The sequence below is a fragment of the Bombina bombina genome, chromosome 7 (assembly GCF_027579735.1).
Source record: "Bombina bombina isolate aBomBom1 chromosome 7, aBomBom1.pri, whole genome shotgun sequence".
Taxonomy (NCBI): Eukaryota; Metazoa; Chordata; class Amphibia; order Anura; family Bombinatoridae; genus Bombina; species Bombina bombina.
The window spans coordinates 75,220,126-75,242,865 of NC_069505.1; positions in this window are offsets into that span (position 1 = coordinate 75,220,126).

The following is a 22,740-nucleotide window of genomic DNA, read 5'->3' on the forward strand; positions in this document are numbered from 1 at the left end:
ACATACTCTGAATAGCTGACTTTATTATCATGACATTTCTATAAACACATATATAGTGAGACCAATGTACAAAAGACAATACCCTCTTTCAGATGCATTTAAAATAAATACATACAATGACTTTAATGTCTCTTTAAGCAAGTGCCTAGATGAAGCAGTCACAAAGTAATGCTATGCCACAAGTTACATATATGCACTATTATAGTTTGTCCCCACAGAGCTGTCAGTGATGCAGTAAAATAGGACAGCCACCCCAGGCTCCCTGTACATGACAGTTACATGTACTGTGTGATAGAATAGACAGCCGTTCTTCCCAGCCGGGTGCTAACTCACAGAATGCCACAACGCTCCTCAGACAGACGGCTGAGCGCAAGACCTGGGCCACAGGGGACCGCTGCCTGTCCTAGACTCAAATGATTTTCTGTCACCTGCAAGACGATGCTATAAAAATATCAATATACTTATGGGTAAAAGGCTATGTGTTTCCTCTCCATCCGAGGACACATGGGGCTGCAGCTAATTAAATGAACAATACTGGAAGTTGAAATAAAGAAAATTCTTCCCAACATGACAGTTTATCTCCAGGAAGTACAAAAAGTAAAGAATGAAGATTAGAAATGGAGAGAGAGCATTTTTGGATTAGTTTTTACCAGGAAAGTGTGGGACGGGGTACTGTGAAATTGGTTTACAGTGACTTATACCAGCTGCAGTGGTTACCATATATGGGGAAGTGTTCCTTTATTTTTATTAAGGGTTTAAATGTATATGATATATGACAAGGTATTTAACTGGAAAGGGCTATATTGTATATATACATACATATACACATACACACACACACATATATATATATATATATATATATACACAGTATATCTGTATGTGTACATATGCATTTACACAAACACATACACACACACACATATTATGTCCAACTGTGTATGTTGTGACTGGTATTATTTTCTTTAAAGTTTTATTTTTTTATTTAGTCATTTATTTTTATCAACAGAACAATTTTTTTGCAGAAACCTTTTATATGGTGACCATTATTCTCTTCAAGCAGCTAATTTCTTTAAATTCTGGACCAAATCTTCAGCAGATGAGAGATGTGTTTGCATCCACGTGTATCAGTCTATCTGGCTGAGAATCCTGGCACCCACTTCTGAATAACACAGGGGAGCAAGAAAATATTTAATAATTGTGAAATTATGAATCATCTGTAACCTGTGCCCCAGTTTTTAAGATGTGTAGCCGTGATAAATCTCTATAGAGCAATACTGCAGCCAAATTATGTTCTCTTGGGCATTCAGTAATATATTCCAAAAGCATAAATATTCCCTTTAAATTGCATATCTTTTTTTGCTGCAGGTTAGAAGGTCGGTAAGCAGATAGACTTATAGGAGTCCCTTCATTTAAATCTGTATCATGATTCTGTAGAAACGCACAGTACGCTGGATTTGTATATCAGTATCTGTGCATATTATTCGTTATAGTAGTGTCTATTACATGCAGTTAAATAAAAATTAGTGTATACTGCCCCTTTAATTCTGCTCAAAGGAACATAAAGTTCAAATTTAAACTTTCACAATTGATAGAGAGCATGCAGTTTTAATAGACTTTTTCCAATTTGCTTTCATTATAACATTTACTGTGTTCTCTTTGTGTCCTTTGCTGAAAAGCACATCTAGTTATACTCAGGCACATCATTGTATACAGGGAGCTAGCTGGTATGTGCATTGCTTGTGTAGTGTATGAGATCATGGGCCTCTAGTTATGAAAGTCTGGTGGACCTGATCTGCCAGTGCTGATCAGGTCAGCCAGACTTCGCTGAATACGGCGAGCAATACGCTCGCCGTATTCATCATTGCACCAGCAGCTCACAAGACCTGCTGGTGCAACGCCGCCCCCTGCAGACTCGCGGCCAATAGGCCGCCAGCAGGGGGGTGTCAATCAACCCGATCGTACTCGATCGTGTTGTATTGTTGAGATGTCTGTCCGCCTGCTCAGAGCAGTCGGACAGGTTATGGAGCAGCAGTCTTTATGACCGCTGCTTAATAACTGCAGTTTCTGGCGAGTCTGATGACTCGCCAGAAACACGGGGCATCAAGCTCCATACGGAGCTTGATACATATGCCCTATGAGTGTAGTGTGTATGTGGATGGAAAGTAAGTGTGTAGAGTGTTTGTGTTGTATACAAAAATAATATTATCATGTGTAGTGTCTAAAATATTTATACAGTAGCAAAAAGAGCCATCTTCTTCCAGCCGACGCGGATCCATCCTTCTTCCACGACGCCTACTCGCCAAATGAAGCTTCCTTTAAATAACGTCATCAATCAGATTGAGCTTGCATTCTAATGGCTGTTCCGATCAGTCAATCCGATTGAACTTGAATCTGATTGGCTGATTCAATCAGCCAATCAGATTTCTCCTACCTTAATTACGATTGGCTGATAGAATCCTATCAGCCAATCGGAATTTGAGGGACGCCATCTTGGATGACGTCATTTAAAGGAACCTTCATTCGGCGAGTAGGCGTTGTGGAAGAAGGATGGATCCGCGTTGGCTGGAAGAAGATGGCTCCGCTCCGGATGGATGAAGATAGAAGATGCCGCTTGGATGAAGATGTCTACCGGTGCGGATGTCCTCTTCTGCCCGGATAGGATGAAGACTTCTGCCGCTCCGGATGCCCTCTTTTGGTCCATCGGTGCCCAGCTGGGTGAACACGGCTCAAGGTAGGGAGAACTTCAGGGGGGTAGTGTTAGGTTTATTTAAGGGGGGTTTGGGTTAGAGTAGGGGTATGTGGGTGGTGGGTTGTAATGTTGGGGGTTGGTATTGTGTTTTTTTTTACAGGCAAAAGAGCTGATTTCTTTCCAGCTAGCCGCTACCGTAAGCAACGCTGGTATTGAGAGTTGAAGTGGCGGTAAATATGCCTGTACGCTCCCTTTTTGGAGCCTAACGCAGTCCTTCAGAGAACTCTAAATACCAGCGTTGTTTAGAAGCAGCACTAGAAAAAAAAAACACGTGTAGCTAACGCACCCCTTTGGCCGCAAAACTCTAAATCTATGTGTTAGTATTGCTTGGCCAATCAAAACTGGTTGATGAGTTTTAGCCAATGAAAACACATACTAAAAAAAAGTTATGTTTTGTATTTGTCTTTTTATTGGATGTGCTCTTTTACTGAATATGGCACTATTTACATCAAAAACAAAATGAACTATGCTATGTTTGAATTACAGCCAAATTTCATTGATCACATTCAAATTGAAGTGGAATATATAAGCGAATAATGGAACATTTTACACATTGATTACAGATTATTGGATTCTATTTACTTTGGCAGCTTGGTGCATAATAAATCTTAAAGGGACAGGAAAGTCCAATATTGTTTCATGACTTGGATAGGACATACAATTTTAAACAATTTTTCAATTTATTTCTATGACCAAATTTGCTTCATGATCTTGTTATCCTTTGCTGAAGGAACAGAAATACAGTACTGAATTCTAGCTGAACATATCTAGTTAGCCAATTACAAGAGACAAAGGTGTGCAGGCCCCAATCAGCAACTAGCTTCCACTAGTGGAGGATATGTGCATATTCATTTTCAACAAGGGCTATAAAAAGAACTAAGCAGATTTAAAAATAGAAGTTAATTAAAAAGTGTGTTAAAATTACATGCCCTGTCTGAATCATGCAAGTTTAATTTTGACTTTTCTATCCCTTTAAGCTTAAAGGGACATTCCAGTCAAAATTTAAAAGCACGTAGATGAATTACATATTTGGATAGAAACATATTTACAATATACATGTTAACATTTTTCTCTGCACGTGCATGTGAAGCATAGCTAGATATTGTCACTGCAACCACATTTTAAATACTGTAGCTGCTCAGATCACCAGTGGGGCTTGTATCATTTCAGCAATTAACAAATTGAGTCATTACCAGATGGCACAAGCACCTTAGGCTCTCTGAGCAAGCGCTGTGTATAAAATGCTGGTGCACGGTGCATACTTAAATAAACTTTTAAAACAGCTATAGGTTTTATTAGAAGCATTTTTCTAATGCATGTACAGGGAGTGCAGAATTATTAGGCAAGTTGTATTTTTGAGGATTCATTTTATTATTGAACAACAACCATGTTCTCAATGAATCCAAAAAACTCATTAATATCAAAGCTGAATAGTTTTGGAAGTAGTTTTTAGTTTGTTTTTAGTTATAGCTATTTTAGCGGGATATATGTGTGTGCAGGTGACTATTACTGTGCATAATTATTAGGCAACTTAACAAAAAACAAATATATACCCATTTCAATTATTGATTTTTACCAGTGAAACCAATATAACATCTCAACATTCACAAATATACATTTCTGACATTCAAAAACAAAACAAAAACAAATCAGTGACCAATATAGCCACCTTTCTTTGCAAGGACACTCAAAAGCCTGCCATCCATGGATTCTGTCAGTGTTTTGATCTGTTCACCATCAACATTGCGTGCAGCAGCAACCACAGCCTCCCAGACACTGTTCTCACATTTGATGATGGACCACAGGTTCTCAATGGGGTTCAGATCAGGTGAACAAGGAGGCCATGTCATTAGATTTTCTTCTGTTATACCCTTTCTTGCCAGCCACGCTGTGGAGTACTTGGACGTGTGTGATGGAGCATTGTCCTGCATGAAAATCATGTTTTTCTTGAAGGATGCAGACTTCTTCCTGTACCACTGCTTGAAGAAGGTGTCTTCCAGAAACTGGCAGTAGGACTGGGAGTTGAGCTTGACTCCATCCTCAACCCGAAAAGGCCCCACAAGCTCATCTTTGATGATACCAGCCCAAACCAGTACTCCACCTCCACCTTGCTGGTGTCTGAGTCGGACTGGAGCTCTCTGCCCTTTACCAATCCAGCCACGGGCCCATCCATCTGGCCCATCAAGACTCACTCTCATTTCATCAGTCCATAAAACCTTAGAAAAATCAGTCTTGAGATATTTCTTGGCCCAGTCTTGACGTTTCAGCTTGTGTGTCTTGTTCAGTGGTGGTCGTCTTTCAGCCTTTCTTACCTTGGCCATGTCTTTGAGTATTGCACACCTTGTGCTTTTGGGCACTCCAGTGATGTTGCAGCTCTGAAATATGGCCAAACTGGTGGCAAGTGGCATCTTGGCAGCTGCACGCTTGACTTTTCTCAGTTCATGGGCAGTTATTTTGCGCCTTGGTTTTTCCACACGCTTCTTGTGACCCTGTTGACTATTTTGAATGAAACGCTTGATTGTTCGATGATCACGCTTCAGAAGCTTTGCAATTTTAAGAGTGCTGCATCCCTCTGCAAGATATCTCACTATTTTTGACTTTTCTGAGCCTGTCAAGTCCTTCTTTTGACCCATTTTGCCAAAGGAAAGGAAGTTGCCTAATAATTATGCACACCTGATATAGGGTGTTGATGTCATTAGACCACACCCCTTCTCATTACAGAGATGCACATCACCTAATATGCTTAATTGGTAGTAGGCTTTCGAGCCTATACAGCTTGGAGTAAGACAACATGCATAAAGAGGATGATGTGGTCAAAATACTCATTTGCCTAATAATTCTGCACTCCCTGTATAATACAAAATTGCTTCTGTTCAATAACAAAATGCACCCATGTGGTTTCAAATTTTGGCTAGAATATCCCTTTAAGGTGAATATTTCATAAAGTTAGTGTCAAGTTGCGTCACTTTGAACTTTCCTGTAGGTAGGCTATTCCTTAATTAGTAAAATTTCTAAGTTTTTAAAAAAAAAATTTGATTGTAAAACAATTTATATTTGTCATGTAAACATTTGTTACCATGCTTTGCTCCGCCCCCATTGTATTTACTGCTCTATGCTCAGTCTGATGTAGAGAGCAGTCCCATCCACTCTCTATGTAAGCATCCAGGCTCATTCCTGAGGCAGTAAGTTGTGCACATGCACAAATATCTCTGAGTCACAATGTAAACATGAACCACGCTAAGTATTTATAACTTCATTTTTATTTAAAAAAAAATAAATAAATTGATGATTCAAACTAATGTTTATTACAAAAGATGTAACAAACAGACTAGAAACCACAGGGCCCAGGTGCAAGAATCTAAGAAGGACCCCCCCACACACACCCACCCCCAAAAGTGAATTTGATACATATCTTTTTTTTTTTTTTACATTTAACACAGAAAAAATATATGAATCAGATTACATGTCTGCAAAACTGTATATTGTGGTACTGTATAGTGACACTGTTTACCCCTTGCCCCCCATGCTGTAGTAACAAGGTCTGTAATTTGGTGGTTCCACAAACATACACACACACATACATACATGCATAAATACAGACACAGTCACACACAGTCACATACATACATACACACATACACATGCATACATACACGCACAGTCACATACATACATACATACACACATACACATGCATAAATACACACACAGTCACACACAGTCACATACATACATACACACATACACATGCATACATACACGCACAGTCACATACATACATACATACATACATAAACACATACACATGCATAAATACACACACAGTCACATACATACATACATACACACATACACATGCATAAATACACACAGTCAAATACATACATACATACACACATACACATGCATAAATACACACACAGTCACACACAGTCACATACATACATACATACACACATACACATGCATACATACACGCACAGTCACATACATACATACATACATACATACATACATAAACACATACACATGCATAAATACACACACAGTCACATACATACATACATACACACATACACATGCATAAATACACACAGTCAAATACATACATACACACATACACATGCATAAATACACACACAGTCACACACAGTCACATACATACATACATACACACATACACATGCATACATACACGCACAGTCACATACATACATACACACATACACATGCATACATACACACACAGTCACATACATACATACATACATACACATGCATACATACACACACAGTCACATACATACATACACACATACACATGCATACATACACGCACAGTCACATACATACATACATACACACACACATAAACACCAATGGGTAAAACAGAAAGACTAACCCCTGTAGTCAGAGACACTAGTGAAGCATCATGTCACACTCACATGATCAGTGCAGGCAGTGGCAGGTGCGACCTCTGCACCCCCTGTAGTTTCGTCCCTGGTAACAAATGCTGCTTTGAATATGGCGCAACTTGACAATCACTTTAAGGCAAAAGGAATACTTAAAAAAATAAAAAAAAAACTCACTGGTCACAAGTAAAAAAAGCATCCTTCATAGACCTTATCCAGAATGCTTAGACCCTGTTGGTGTTTACAGCTTTGATCAGTAATGCCTTGCTGGTTTATCTATCCGTCTTTATGAATTTAGATTATTATAGTCAATGTCCTAACATGGTGCAGCTAGGCTTTTTGCTTTTCTTTGTTTTATTGTGCACACTTTGTGTTTTTTTTCACAGCTTTTCCAGATTTTGTTGTTTAAAGCAATTCCATATTACCACCTTAAAGAGTCCTGGGGGACCCCGCTTTATTAGAATTGCCAGTTTCACTAGTTCTCTACTCAGTACATCACAGCTTTTAAACACTAATGTAGCTATTTGTTGCTATGGGCAACTCACTGAAAGTTCTAACATGTTGCTATGAGATAGATGTGTAATTCTGCTATTGTATCTGATTATTTGGCTTTTATGTCCTTACAGGATTAGCTATATATGACAACAAAAAGGTCACACATTAACATACATGTCCTCAATGAATCATTTAGCCCAGCCACAATAACAAGAAAGGACCTCTTTTATAACATAATAGAGAATAATACTTTCTGTGATATTTGTCAGCTTAAACAAAGTAGAAGGAAAAAGTGATAGAATAATTGTTGGTACTGCATACCTTTTATGTGTCTTTGGGAGCTGGGAGGGACTAAATTTTAAATAACGTGGATTTCTTTTTCTTAGGCACAGTATTTAGGGGTAGATTTACCATTGTGCGAATGGACATGATCTGCTGTAGCGATCATGTCCTCCGCACATCGATAAATGATGACAGCATATGCTGTCTGCATTTATCATTGCACAAGCAGTTCTGGTGAACTGATTGTGCAATGCCGCCCCCTGCAGATTCAAAGCCAATAGCCTGCTAGCAGGGCGTGTCACTCAACCTGTTCGTATGTGATCGGGTTGATTGCTGTACGCCGCCTCAGAGGTGACGTACAAGTTAAGGAGCAGCGGTCTTAAGACCGCTGCTATTTAACTCCTGTTTCCAGCGAGCCTGAAGGCTAGTGCGGAAACAGAGGCATTGGGGACGATACGGAGCTTCTTGAATCGTCCCCTAAGAGTCAACTGGTGTTGGTTTGGAAGCACATGGGTATGTTTCTTTTCATTCTGGGTGAAGTTTAGTCAGACTGTGGGCTTACACACAGCAGTGGTTCAGCCTGGAAGACCAATCAATGCCAATTAAAAAACAAGAAATATGGTTAAAAAATATATAGGCAAAGGGAATGGATCCCAATTTGAAAGTGTCTCACATGATTCAGGACACTAGAGCCCTCTGCTAATGAAAGACAGAAGTTTCAGGCCTGTGGGCAGAAAGACCGATACTATATATAAACAGGGTGACTCAACGTCGGGCTTTCACCATTGGTGCCCAAAGGCAGAAATTAGTCAAAAATACAGAGAATTTGTTCCACAGTTGTGCCTAAATGCATAATTCTTTTTTTAAGAAGGGTATAAATCCCCAAGGGGGCCTGGGCATAAGCAACAATAAGCCAGGTATATAGCCATATCTAGGACACACTAGACATAAACTATTGGGTTTTAGAGTCTCATCATTTGAATGTCCAGACAAGATCACATCTTAAACTAAAGGTGTGTACAAACAATTAAAATCATCTTTTCCAGTTCTGTAATTATTAATATGCAAATGTCATAGCTATTTTCAAAATGTATGGTTTCTGCTGTGGTGAAAACATTACAGATAAATATCTCCATGGCATATCTTTAAATAAATATAAGGGAAAGTTTCTAAAAAGAAAATAATGAGCTAGATGTATAAGTGGGTAATCCTAGCAAGACCAGCATAAGTTTTAGAATACAAATAATCTTTGTTTATTGATCGTACACAGTGGGTCACCTTGAATTATTTGTTACCTGAATCTTACATTGTATTTGTAAAGTTTAATAATGGTCTACACCAGAGAGGAGTAAAAATGTGTCATTTTTAAAAGCAGGCACCAACTGACCTTGCCGAGGCTTACTGTCTTGTACCAAAGGGATTAGCACATGCTCCATTTTTCACAGCAGTAACTATTACTTTGATGAGCAATTAAAATGCTAATTAAAAACAATCCAAAACTCAATACTCAGAAGGTTATGAAATAATAAGATCTCACAGAGTTACTGCTTATTGCAAATGATGAGAAGGTCATAATCACATCAATGATGGCAAAAGTCTTAGACTATACTACACCAATCTGTCTATTTGTTCTTGCTACAGACACCAAGCAACAATTATTGTAATAATTTGTATGGTTGGTTTGTTTTTCATTATTTCTTTGAAGTTAACTCAATCAATAGTCAGTTATGGTGCACTAACAATATCTTTGTTACTGATTACGGAACAATGTTTTTCATTAAGTATAGAGTTATTTATTAAAGAGACATAATACTCATATGCTAAATCACTTGAAACTGATGCAGTATAAGTGTAAAAAGCTGACAGGAAAATATCACCTGAGCATCTCTATGTAAAAAAGGAAGATATTTTACCTCACAATCTCCTCAGCTCAGCAGAGTAAGTTCTGTGTAAAAAGTTATACTCAGCTGCAGATAAAAAAAAATAAAAAAAAAATGAAGAAATGAACAGCAACCAATCAGCATCAACAGTGCTGAGGTCATGAACTCTTTTACTGTGATCTCATGAGATTTGACTTAACTCTCATGAGATTTCATTGTAAACTTCCTTACACTGAATAGGGAAATAAGATGAGTGTGCACGAAAGCTCGCTCATTCCACTGTCCCGGGACAGACATACTGATTTGTTGCTTAGAAGTCCTTTACAATGGGATGTGGCTACTGAGAAACTTTTGAGGTAAAATATCTTTCTTTTTTACATAGAGATGTTCAGGTGATATTTTCTAGTCAGCTTTTTACAGCTATACTGCATCCCTTTCAAGTGTTTAAACATTTGGGTATTATGGCCCTTTAAGTAAATGATATGATCCATATAGTACATCAATCAAATATCAGTCTGTCCATTGTTATCCCTCATGTACTAGGTATGTGGGCACATTGTTATTTTATTAAAGGGACATTAAACTGAACAAATTTGTATCATAATCTAAGGGATTGGAAACTTTTCATTCCATGCACAAATAATTAATCAAACCATTAAAGGAATTAGCAGTTTATATTAAAACTTTGCTTTTAGAACACACACACACACACACACACACACACACATACATACATACATACATATATATCTATATATCTATATATATATATATATATATATATATATATACCCTTAAGAGTGTTGCCTTTAAGAAATAAGTTACCCTTTCATTTCACTATGCCTTTCTGTTCTCATAGCAGCTGCTCTTATCTAGAAAGAGGGGGGGGGGGTGTAACATTCCAAGAGACAGATAGTGCTAGGCTTAAATGAAAATATTTGCTTGTTATGACAATATCTCTTATTTTGCTTAAATGCTTAACACACCTTCTAAACTGATGGTTTAACTTTTAGAATTGCTAATGTGGGCAGGAGATACTTTTGGGTAACATCTTAGAGAGAAGTCTGATACAGCATCTGCCTGCATGACATTAAAGGGACATGAAACTCACATTTTTTCTTTCATGCGTTAGAAAAAGCATGCAATTTCAAACATCTTTCTAATTTACTTCTATTATCTAATTTGCTTAATATCCTTTGCTTAAAAGCATATCTAGATAGGCTCAGTGGCTGCTGATTTGTAGCTGCACACAGATGCTTCATGTGATTGGCTCACCCATGTGCATTGCCATTTCTTCAACAAAGGATATCTACAGAATGAAGAAAATTAGATAATAGAAGTAAATTGAAATGTTGTTTCAAATTGTATTCTCTACCTGATTCATGAAAAAAAATCTTTGGGTTTAGTGTCCCTTTAATACCTTATCCTAAATCCGAAGATATGTAATGCGGTTATTCATTTCTGTGCTGTAATCACTGCTTAGTGTGTGTTGTTGAACTAAGTTCATAATAAACACTATTCTACTGCATTCTCGTGTGTCAGTTTCCTTTTTTCAGTACTATAGTGAGATCTTGTTTCACCTCCCAGCACCAGGACAAAACGCATGCATATGAAAGAATATTGTTTTTACATAGTATTTTCTGTTATATTTGCATGCAAATAGCTAAGTTATAGTTAATTACTTTGATTTTGAAACCAATAGTATGTGCATGTCTGTATAGAACTAGACCATGGCATAGAAGCTTATTTGCTGGCAAGAAAGATATCCACTGAGGATAATGACATGTACCATATACAGAAGAACTAAAAAAAATTGGCATAGAAAAATCCCTTTTAAAAGAAAAATTCAAGACAAAAAATAAACTGTTGTATATATTACAATGTCCTTTTATATGCAGCAAAGAAAAGGACTTTAATGCCCCTTTAAGAAACACCAGTTTATTAAACGGACATGAAACCCAAAATCTTTCTTTCGTGATTCAGATAGAAAATACAACTTTCAAATTTAATTATATTATCAAATTTGCTTCATTCCCTTTGTTGAAGAAGCAGAGATGCACAACTGGAAGCTAGCTTAATGCATTGGGTGAACCAATAATATTAGGCATATATGTGCATCCACCAATCAGCAGCTTCTTAGCCAACCCAGATATTTTCAACAGTGAATATAAAGAGAACAATACAAATTAGATAATAGAAATAAAATGGAAAGTTGTTTAAAATCACACGCTCTATCAGAATCATGAAAGAAAACATTTGTATTTCATGCCCCTTTAAGTAATAAGGTGAAGTATTCAGTTTACTTGTATTATAAACACAACATTAATAATTATGTTTACCTTATAGCATAAAACATTTCTGACCATTCAATTGTTCCTCATAGAATTTAATAAAAAATTCTGACCATTCAATTGTTCCTCATAGAATTTAATCAAAAATTCTGACCATTCAATTGTTCCTCATAGAATTTAATAAAAAATTCTGACCATTCAATTGTTCCTCACAGACTTGTCAATAGTTCTGACTAGTCATTTGTTTTTCTTGTAGACTTTATGTCAAAAGGTTTGATAATTCAGTTGTTCCTTACAGATTTTAGTCAAATGTTTTGACCTTACAATTGTTAATAATAGACTTCAGTCAAATGTTCTGACCAATCAATTATTCCTCAAAGACATTAGTGAATAGGTTCTGACCAACCATTTTCTTCTCATAGACTAAGTCAAAAGGTTCTGAACAATCATTTGTTCCTTATAGACTTTAGTTAAAAGGTTATGACTAATTATTTGTTCCTCATAGACGTTAGTCAAAAGGTTCTGACCAATCATTTGTTCCTCATAGACTTTAATCCAAAGGTTCTGACCAATCCTTTGTCCCTCATAGACTTTAATCCAAAGTTTCTGACCAATCATTTGTCCCTCATAGACTTTAATCCAAAGGTTCTGACCAATCATTTGTTCCTCATAGACTTAAATCCAAAGGTTCTGACCAATCATTTGTTCCTTGTAGACTTTAGTCAAAAGGTTCTGACCAATTATTTGTTCTTTATAGAATTCAATCAAAAAGTTCTGATGATTCAATTGTTCCTCATAGACTTTAATGAAAAGGTTCTGACCATTCATTTATCCCTAAGTCAAAAAGTCTTACAATTAAATTGCTCCTCACAGACATTAGTCCAACGGTCTGACAATTCAATTGTTCTTCATAGACTTTCGTCACAATTACCCTATAATTGTAGAACTGACAATCTACTAATTATATTTTAAATTATATAAATAGAAAATAAGGAAAACAACAATCCTGTTGCAATTAGCTGCACCTTAACTACTAAATATTGCCAACCATACATACAACTAATTAAAAAAATTACAAATAATAATTACAAATATTAGAAATAATTAAAACTATGTAGTAATAACAATTATTATTATTATTATTATTATTATTATTATTATTATCATTAGTAGTAGAAATAGTATTATTATTTATGGTGATGATTATGATGAAGCCAGTGGTCACATAAAGACACAGTGCTCTTTTAATTAAGGTAATCTACTAGTAAGCAAACAGTGACCCCTTATTAATTGCAGCATTTTAAGGTTTGTAACTTCAGAAGAGCTGTAAAAAATATATATATTTAAGCTTAAAATTAAAATAATAATAATAATAATACATAATTAATACTGAAACAATAAAACAAAATGTTATGATCCTTTTTATTACAATATTTAGATTATAATGGTCATTATGCAGAGACACATATTCCTTGGAAGAATAGTTGTTGCTTCTTTTTTTAAGTACACAATAAGGATTTTCTTTTTTATTATTATTTTGTTTAAATATTTTGCAACAGTTTTTTTTAATAGGATTCTAGCATAATTTTGTGACTGAATAGATGTTATCGTAACACTGCCAGTGAGTAACGGTATAAATAATATGTACACTTTCAACCGTATGGTTAAAAATCACCAGCGTATTGTCAGCGTAAGTGACTTGTTAGAAAAAGAGGGATCACTATTAGCTATGGGAGCTTTAGTGACAAAGTGGTACTCCCACTGTCTTGTTCTCTACAGGGTCATACTAGTAATCATTACTTTTTGGTTAAATCTGTAGAAAGCTGACTAGAAAATATCACCTGAACATCTCTATGTAAAAAAAGAAAGATATTTTACCTCAAAATGTCCTAAGTATTCAAACCCCATTGCAAAGGACTTTAAGCAGCAAATCAGTATGTCTGTCCCGGGACAGGCAAGGGAGTGAGCCTCGTGCACACTGCTGTAATTTCCCTATTCAATTTGAGGAAGTTTATTATGAAATCTCATGAGAGTTATGTCAAATCTCATGAGATTACAGTAAAAGAGTTCATGACCTCAGCACTGTTGATGATGATTGGCTGCAGTTCATTTCTTCATTATTATTTTTTTACCTGCAGCTGGACAGCAGCTGAATTATAACTTTTTACACAGAACTTACTCTGCTGAGCTGAGGAAAATGTGAGGTAAAATATCTTTCTTTCTTACAAAGAGATGCTCAGGTGATATTTTCCTGTAAGCTTTTTACAGTTATAATGCATCAGTTTCAAGGGGTTTAGCATATGAGTATTATGTATTATGTCCCTTTAAATAAAAAGGATGGATAGATAGAGGATAGACAGACAGACAAACAGACAGACAAATAGATGATAGATAGATAAATAGATAGACAGATAGATAGATAGATAGATAGATAGATAGATAGATAGATAGATAGATAGATCATTTATTCACCATGTATAAAAAAAAGAAAATTCTTCATGGTGCAAAGGTATCAGATGACAATGAATAAACAAATACAATCAGCAGTGTAAAATAAATCTAATCATCAAATACAGTATATTCAAAAAGAGCGACTAAAATGCAATTTATCGTAGTAAAAGTGAAATAAGAGAAGTATTCCTGTTTGCTATATTGATAGCCTGGAAAAAAAAACTATTCAGAAAAGGGTTTGTCTAAGTTTGCATAAAACTCCACCTTGGGCTACCATAAAGAGATAGACGACTAAAAAAAATAATGGCCAGGGTGAGAGGAATGTGAGAGGAATCAGATGAAAATTGTCCGACTCTATTCATCCTTGAAAAGTATAGATAGATAAGTAATTGAAATGATAGTTGGAAATCTGGCAATACATAGGCTTTTTGTGTCCATCTGTTCTAGTCTATGTGGTCCCCAGAAAAAGTAGGGCTAAGAGCAGCAGACAGAATCACTAGACTTTTTTTTAGGAAATATATTATTTTTGTGTGTGTTCCATAGTCATAAATGTATATGTGCCCCTGTGCCCCTTAAGGCTTCTAAAATATTCAGCTCATTAAGACTAATCACTCTTCAATACTGCTCTCTGACTTAGATGTCTGACATAACTTAATGAGTTGTATGAATATTGTTTTATATGTTTAGGCTTAAAGGGACAGTCTATTCCCAAATTTTATTTTTTAAAAAGATATATAATCCCTTTTTTACCCATTCCCCAGTTTTGCATAACCAACACAGTTATATTAATATATGTTTTACCTCTGTGATTACCTTGTATTTAAGCCTCCGCAGACTGCTCCCTTATTTCAGTGCTTTTGACAGACTTGCATTTTAGCCAATCAAGATGGGATGTGTCAGGTGGGAGGCTGATCTCTACACTAAAGCTAAAATTAACCCTACAAGCTCACTACAAGCTACCTAATTAACCCTTCACTGCTGGGCATAATACAAGTGCTGTGCGCAGCGGCATTTAGCGGCCTTCTAATTACCAAAAAGCAATGCCAAAGCCATATATGTCTGCTATTTCTGAATAAAGGGGATCCCAGAGAAGCATTTACAACCATTTGTGCCATAATTGCACAAGCTGTTTGTAAATAATTTCAGTGAGAAACCTAAAGTTTGTGAAAAAGTTTACGTTTTTTTTAATTTGATCGCATTTGGCGGTGAAATGGTGGCATGAAATATACCAAAATGGGCCTAGATCAATACTTTGGGTTGTCTACTAAAAAAAAAATATATTCATGTCAAGGGATATTCAGGGAATCCTGACAGATATCAGTGTTCCAATGTAACTATCGCTAATTTTGAAAATAAAAGTGGTTTGGAAATAGCAAAGTGCTACTTGTATTTATTGCCCTATAACTTGCAGAAAAAGCAAAGAACAGGTAAACATTGGGTATTTCCAAACTCAGGATAAAATTTAGAAACTATTTAGTATGGTTGTTTTTTGGTGGTTGTAGATGTGTAACAGATTTTGGGGTTCAAAGTTAGAAAAAATGTGTTTTTTTCCATTTTTTTCAACATATTTTATATTTTTTTATAGTAAATTATAAGATATGATGAAAATAATGATATCTTTAGAAAGTCCATTTAATGACGAGAAAAAGTGTATATAATATGAGTAAGATGAAAATTACAGCTAAACACAAACACCTCAAAAATGTAAAAATAGCCCTGGTCTTTAAGGGAAGGAAAATGAAAAATGGCCTCGCCCTTAAGGGGTTAAAGGGATATGAAACCCAAAATGTTTCTTTTGTGATTCAGATAGAACATGCAGTTTTAAACAACTTTCCATGTTACTGTTGCTAAACTTTATTGAAAAGAATACCTAGGTAGGCTCAGGAGAAGCAAATGCACTACTAGTAAGCTAGCTGCTTATTGGTGGCTGCACATATATGTCTCTTGTGATTGGCTTACCTGGTGTGTTCAGCTAGCTCCAAGCAGTGCATTTCTGCTCATTCAACAAAGGATACCAAGAGAATAAAGTAAATAGACGCAAATTGGATTGTTTTTCTTTGAGCTATCTAAATCATGAAAGAATAATTTTAGGTTTCATGTCTCATGATTTAGACAGAGCATGCAATTTTAAACATCTTTCCAATTTACTTCTATTAATGAATTTCCTTCATTCCCTTGAAATCCTTTGTTAGAAAGCATATCTAAATAGGCTCAGTAGCTGCTGATTGGTGGCTGCACATAGATTGTGTCATTTTCTCACTCATGTGCCTGGCTTTTTCTAAAACAAAGTATATCTAAAGAATGAAGGGAATTAGATAATGGAAGTAAATTGGAAAGTTGTTTAAAATTGTATTCTCTACCTGAATCTATTTTTAGGGCCCTTTGACTTGAATGAACACCTACTCCACCACCATTATTATTATTATTATTATTCATTCTAGATAGAGTTGGCACCAAGGATTCAGCCTCTTGATACAAAGAGTCCAGGGCTGTATCACACAGTATCATAATACAAAAATATTGTGGCAGTCACGACCTAAGAAACATATTTCCAAATGTAAGTGCTATTACCAGTAGGTCACCATGGGCAACACCCATGTTCTTTTATCATTTTAGTTTTAACCTGTGCACCTTCTGTATAACTCACATCATGCAATGTCTTAATGTATATTCCTGATCTTACACAAGCAGAATCCACTATAAATCATTTTCTCTAATCCTCAGAGTGATTTTTTCTCATTTTTCTTGGCCTTTAATTTGAATTAATAAATACATTTATCACTTGTGACCCATAGATAACTTCCCATAGAACGTGATCATTTTTCATGCAATAAATTTTTCATGTTCAGAACATTTTCACTAGAGCTGCCTGTAAAAGTGTTACAGAATTCCACATCCTTTCCTAAATGTAGTACATCAATAACAAGACAATTATACATTTTCTAGAACTGTATTAGATTCTTTAAATTTGTATTAATAAAATGTAATGTATGAAAGGTTTCCATAGAAAATAATATTATTGTGAATGCACACTTTATAAAGTGGTTGAAGGGACATCCTGGGGTGTAATTACAGGGGTCTCAGAGGTCTTGATTAAGACCTAGACCCTTAAGGGCTCTAGAATCAGTAGTGGCATCATTCCACCCTACATGATGTCTGCCCCTTTATGTGCTCCCCTGCAAACCAGACTCACAGTTTATGAAAAATGCATAAACTTGCCTTTAAAATATGGTGGCTGGATTTCCAATATGGCACAGTGTTGATGTACAGAAAAAATATCCCCTTGCACAGACTAACCAAGGGGGAAGGAGTACTTAAATCCAAAGGAGTAGATCATTTTTCTATTATGTGACTGTTGGCTCAGCTTCTGCTGATTACAAACAGCTAGGAAGGGCACTGTTAAAATAGAGGGTACCACCACAGTCTATGCCCTAGGGCCCAGTGAGATCTAGTTACATCCCTGTAAAATACTATATTTTAAAATAAAATACCTGTTTTTACTATGTGTTTATTAACACCTGTTAAAGGGATGCTAAAGTCAACATTAACGTAAGCATGACTAAGGGCAGGTGTTGAGTCCAAAATGTTGCTATATTTTCTGAACCTTATCAAAAAAAATAAAGGTCTATTTTAACTTTTGCAGCTGAAGGATTTGTATTTTGGAAATTGTATTAAGGCTTAGTAAGCCTCTTCCAGACATTGGAGCACCATAGGGCTGTCTCTATCTTACTTTTACTTTGGATATATATGTATGCCATTTCTGATTGGCTTCAACTGTTACAGTATCTCACAAAAGTGAGTACACCCCTCACATTTTTGTAAATATTTTATTATATTTTTTCATGTGACAATACTGAAGAAATCACACTTTGCTACAATGTAAAGTAGTGAGTGCACAGCCTATATAACAGTGTAAATTTGCTGTCCCCTCAAAATAACTCAAAACACAGCCATTAATGTCTAAACCGCTGGCAACAAAAGTGAGTACACCCCTAAGTAGAAATGTCCAAATTGGGCCCATTTAGCCATTTCCCTTCCCGGTGTCATGTGACTCGTTAGTGTTACAAGGTCTCAGGTGGGAATGGGGAGCAGGTGTGTTAAATTTGGTGTTATGGCTCTCACACTCTCTCATACTGGTCACTGGAAATTCAACATGGCATCTCATGGCAAATAACTCTCTGAGGATCTGAAAAAAATAATTGTTGCTCTACATAAAGATGGCCTAGGCTATAAGAAGATTGCCAAGACCCTGAAACTGAGCTGCAGCACGGTGGGCAAGACCATACAGCAGTTTCACAGGACAGGTTCCACTCAGAGCAGGCCTCGCCATGGTCGAAAAAGAAGTTAAGTGCACGTGCTCTGCGTCATATCCAAAAGGTTGTCTTTGGGAAAAAGACATATGAGTGCTTCCAGAATTGCTGCAGAGGTTTAAGGGTAAGGGGTCAGACTGTCAGGGCTCAGACCATACGCCGCACACTGCATCAAATTGGTCTGCATGGCTGTCGTCCCAGAAGGAAGCCTCTTCTAAAGATTATGCACAAGAAAGCCAGCAAACAGTTTGCTGAAGACAGCAGACTAAGGACATGGATTACTGGAACCATGTCCTGTGGTCCGATGAGACCAAGATAAACTTATTTGGTTCAGATGGTGTCAAGCGTGTGTGGTGGCAACCAGGTAAAAAGTACAAAGACAAGTGTGTCTTGCCTACAGTCAAGTATGGTGGTGGGAGTGTCATGGTCTGGGCCTGCATAAGTGCTGCCGGCTCAGGGGAGCTACAGTTCTTTGAGGGAACCATGAATGCCAACATGTACTGTGACATACTGAAGCAGAGCATGATCCCCTCCCTTCGGATACTGGGCCGCAGGGCAGTATTCCAGCATGATAATGACACCAAACACACCTCCAAGACAACCACTGCCTTGCTAAAGAAGCTGAGGGTAAAGGTGATGGACTGGCCAAGCATGTCTCCAGACCTAAACCCTATTGAGAATCTGTGGGGCATCCTCAAATGGAAGGTGGGAGAGCGCAAGGTCTCTAACATCCACCATCTCCATGATGTCGTCATGGAAGAGTGGAAGAGGACTCCAATAGCAACCTGTGAAGCTCTGGTGAACTCCATGCCCAAGAGGATTAAGGCAGTGCTGGAAACAAATGGTGGACACACAAAATATTGACACTTTGGGCCCAATTTGGACATTTCCACTTTTTTGTTGCCAACAGTTTATACATTAATGGCTGTGTGTTGAGTTATTTTGAGGAGACAGCAAATTTACGCTGTTATACAGTCTGTACACTCACTACTTTACATTGTAGCAAAGTGTCATTTCTTCAGTGTTGTCACATGAAAATATATAGTAAAATATTTACAAAAATGTGAGGGGTGTACTCACTTTTGTGAGATACTGTTGTCCTTTTTAGGAGAAGCAATGTGTTAAGCCTGGAGGTACAATATTCACTATGCTAGTTATCCCTTTCCAAGGGTTTAAACATGTAGGCAACAAAGGATTCTGCTTAGAAATAAAATGCTAGATATACTAAGAATTAAATCTATACAAATTACATTTATGACACTTCTGCATTTGAGGGAAATCTCCTGCCAATATTCTATTATACAAAATATATTGGGTACATTAAAGTCAATATTTTTTGTTGTATCTATGGCAGTTGTTTGAAATCCATTACTCTTGTATGTAATTAAAGTACTTTTTTTCATACTTGTGGAGTGTTGTCTCTGTCTACCTACATCTGTTGATACTTGATAATTTGTTTAATCATAGGACTTCATCTTATGCCACCCTATACTGATATTTACAGGTTGTAGCATAGAACATGTCATAATTTTCAAGCCACTCAAAAGTTCATCAGCTCAAACAGCCCAGTGAAAATCTGATAATGTACTGGTCAATCATGTTAACAAATCAGGATTGCGAAAGAATGAAATGACTGTCAACCATCTCCCCACTCTTCTGATTGGTTAGTCTTCTATAAATGGGCAAGGAACCATTTAAAAATGTAGACTGTGTTTTCATGCAAAACTACATATTATTTATTTAATTGATGCTGTTTCATGTCCCTATTCTATTGAACAATCATTAACACACAAGGTATATCTACTCTATGACATAGTTAAAATGTGCTTATCTCTTTATTGCCTTTAATAGTTTAAGACATTTTGTTCAGCTAGGAGCTAGTAGACATGGAAATTGCCATTCTCCTTATTTAGAGAAGGATTGTCTGGTATTTCGCGGCTGGACTGATGGAAACATCTGAATGATATACTTCAGGAAAGTTCTTCTCTGTAAAAAATACAATTCTGCTAAAAGAGGCTGTTCCAATGTGGTGAATCGCCATAGAACAAGCTACTGAGCTGGTGTTTGTTCCTGTGAGAGCACTTCTCTTTATGTTGGGAAGCCATGAAGCGTCAATAGGCTCCTAAGACCCATAGTGTGAAGTAAGATGGTTGAATTTCAATCAAGCTTCTTTTTAGATACTTTTTTCTGCCAGACAGATAGTGAAAGAAGCAGATGAGATTTCTTGACGTTGGCTAAGAATGAGAGGCTGTAAGACTGGATTATACACACCACTTTATGTGTGAGCCGTCTAGTACTGATTACAATTTTAGTACTCTTTGCCCTTCTTATAAATCTGTTTAATCCATTTAATCTCGTATTGCTCATCACTTACATACTTTATAGTAAGTCTTTGATAAGTTCTTTGTTTCACATCTGCTGCTTCCTACTGGATATATGTAAATCTTTTGTATGTCTTATGAGACAGCCAATAAATATGGATCAGGTTGTAAGGGCACTTCCTTTAATTGTTTGGTAGTTATTCTAAGCTTTGTAAAAACATTCTAACTGATGAGAATTTCAAATGTTCATATAGAATTTTTTGGGACGTTACAAACTCCTTCAAAATGCATATTTCAATTATAAGAATTAGAAAATGATCAGCAAAGACCAGAATGTTTCAGCTGTTATTTCACACCTTTTTGAAATATTTAATTATAAATTGGAAAGAGGACAAATGTATACACATTAAATGTTCTTCAAAATCCTGCCAAGATGGAGTGCAATCAATCTGATTATTGCCTAACTCCTATGCTTGGGGACATGGGGTATGTAACAAAATTTCAATCACTTAGGAAATCTTCAGTCTTATTTTCAAATATACATTTTCTCTGGCATCTGTTGCAAACACTGCTGTGCTGAAGGGGTTGTATGCCACAATTAGCAACTCCTGCTTTGTTGCACTATAATTGCATACTTTTATCTCATACAACAACAAAGCGCTTTTTTTCATACATTGTTGGAAATGTATTAATAGAAAGAGGAAAGCCCGGATGACAGCATGGAAGACCCCACTTGGAGAGAATGAGAGGGGTCAAAGTAAGGCCAAGGGGTTGGCTGTTAAGAAGTGGTTTATAAGCCCCACACACGGAAGTAAGGGCTTCTTTCACCTGCTTTTATCTTGCCGCTGCAGTGGCGGGATGTTTGCCCTGGTTTTTAAAAAAGTTATGCCTGGCCTGGTATGAAGTGGCTGGTACTTCCTGTTAGGTTATTACTAGAGAATGTCCCTCAGAATAGGTGGTGGGGCTGGTGGTGAGTGGAGAAAGGGACAAGCGTTGTGGTTGGGTTTTAAATGTTCATTTTATTGATTGTAATTGTGTTTATATTAATAAATAAGCTGCAGCATTTTCATACCCCAAAAATTGGTGTCAGTTGTGGTAGATGAAAACATGTGAAAGCATATTTATTTTTTTAATAAAGGTTTTAACTATGTATTTACTGTAAATATTTACATCCCAATGTTCTGCATATAGCAGAACATGTTCTATGTATTCCTAAATAGATATTCCTTGATATATATATATATATATATATATATATATATATATACTGTGTGTGTGTATATATATATATATATATATATATATTTAACTTTACCTATATGTAATGATCTAAATATATATATATATATATATATACATTGTACCAAAATACTATCATATATATATATATATATATATATATATATATATATATATATATATATATATATATGTGTGTATTTAGGAATAAATAGAACATATTCTGCTATGTGCAGAACATTGGAATGTGAAATATTCATATTTTCATGTTGGGTTAGCTCAATTGAGAATTTGCGTTCGAGTTTGC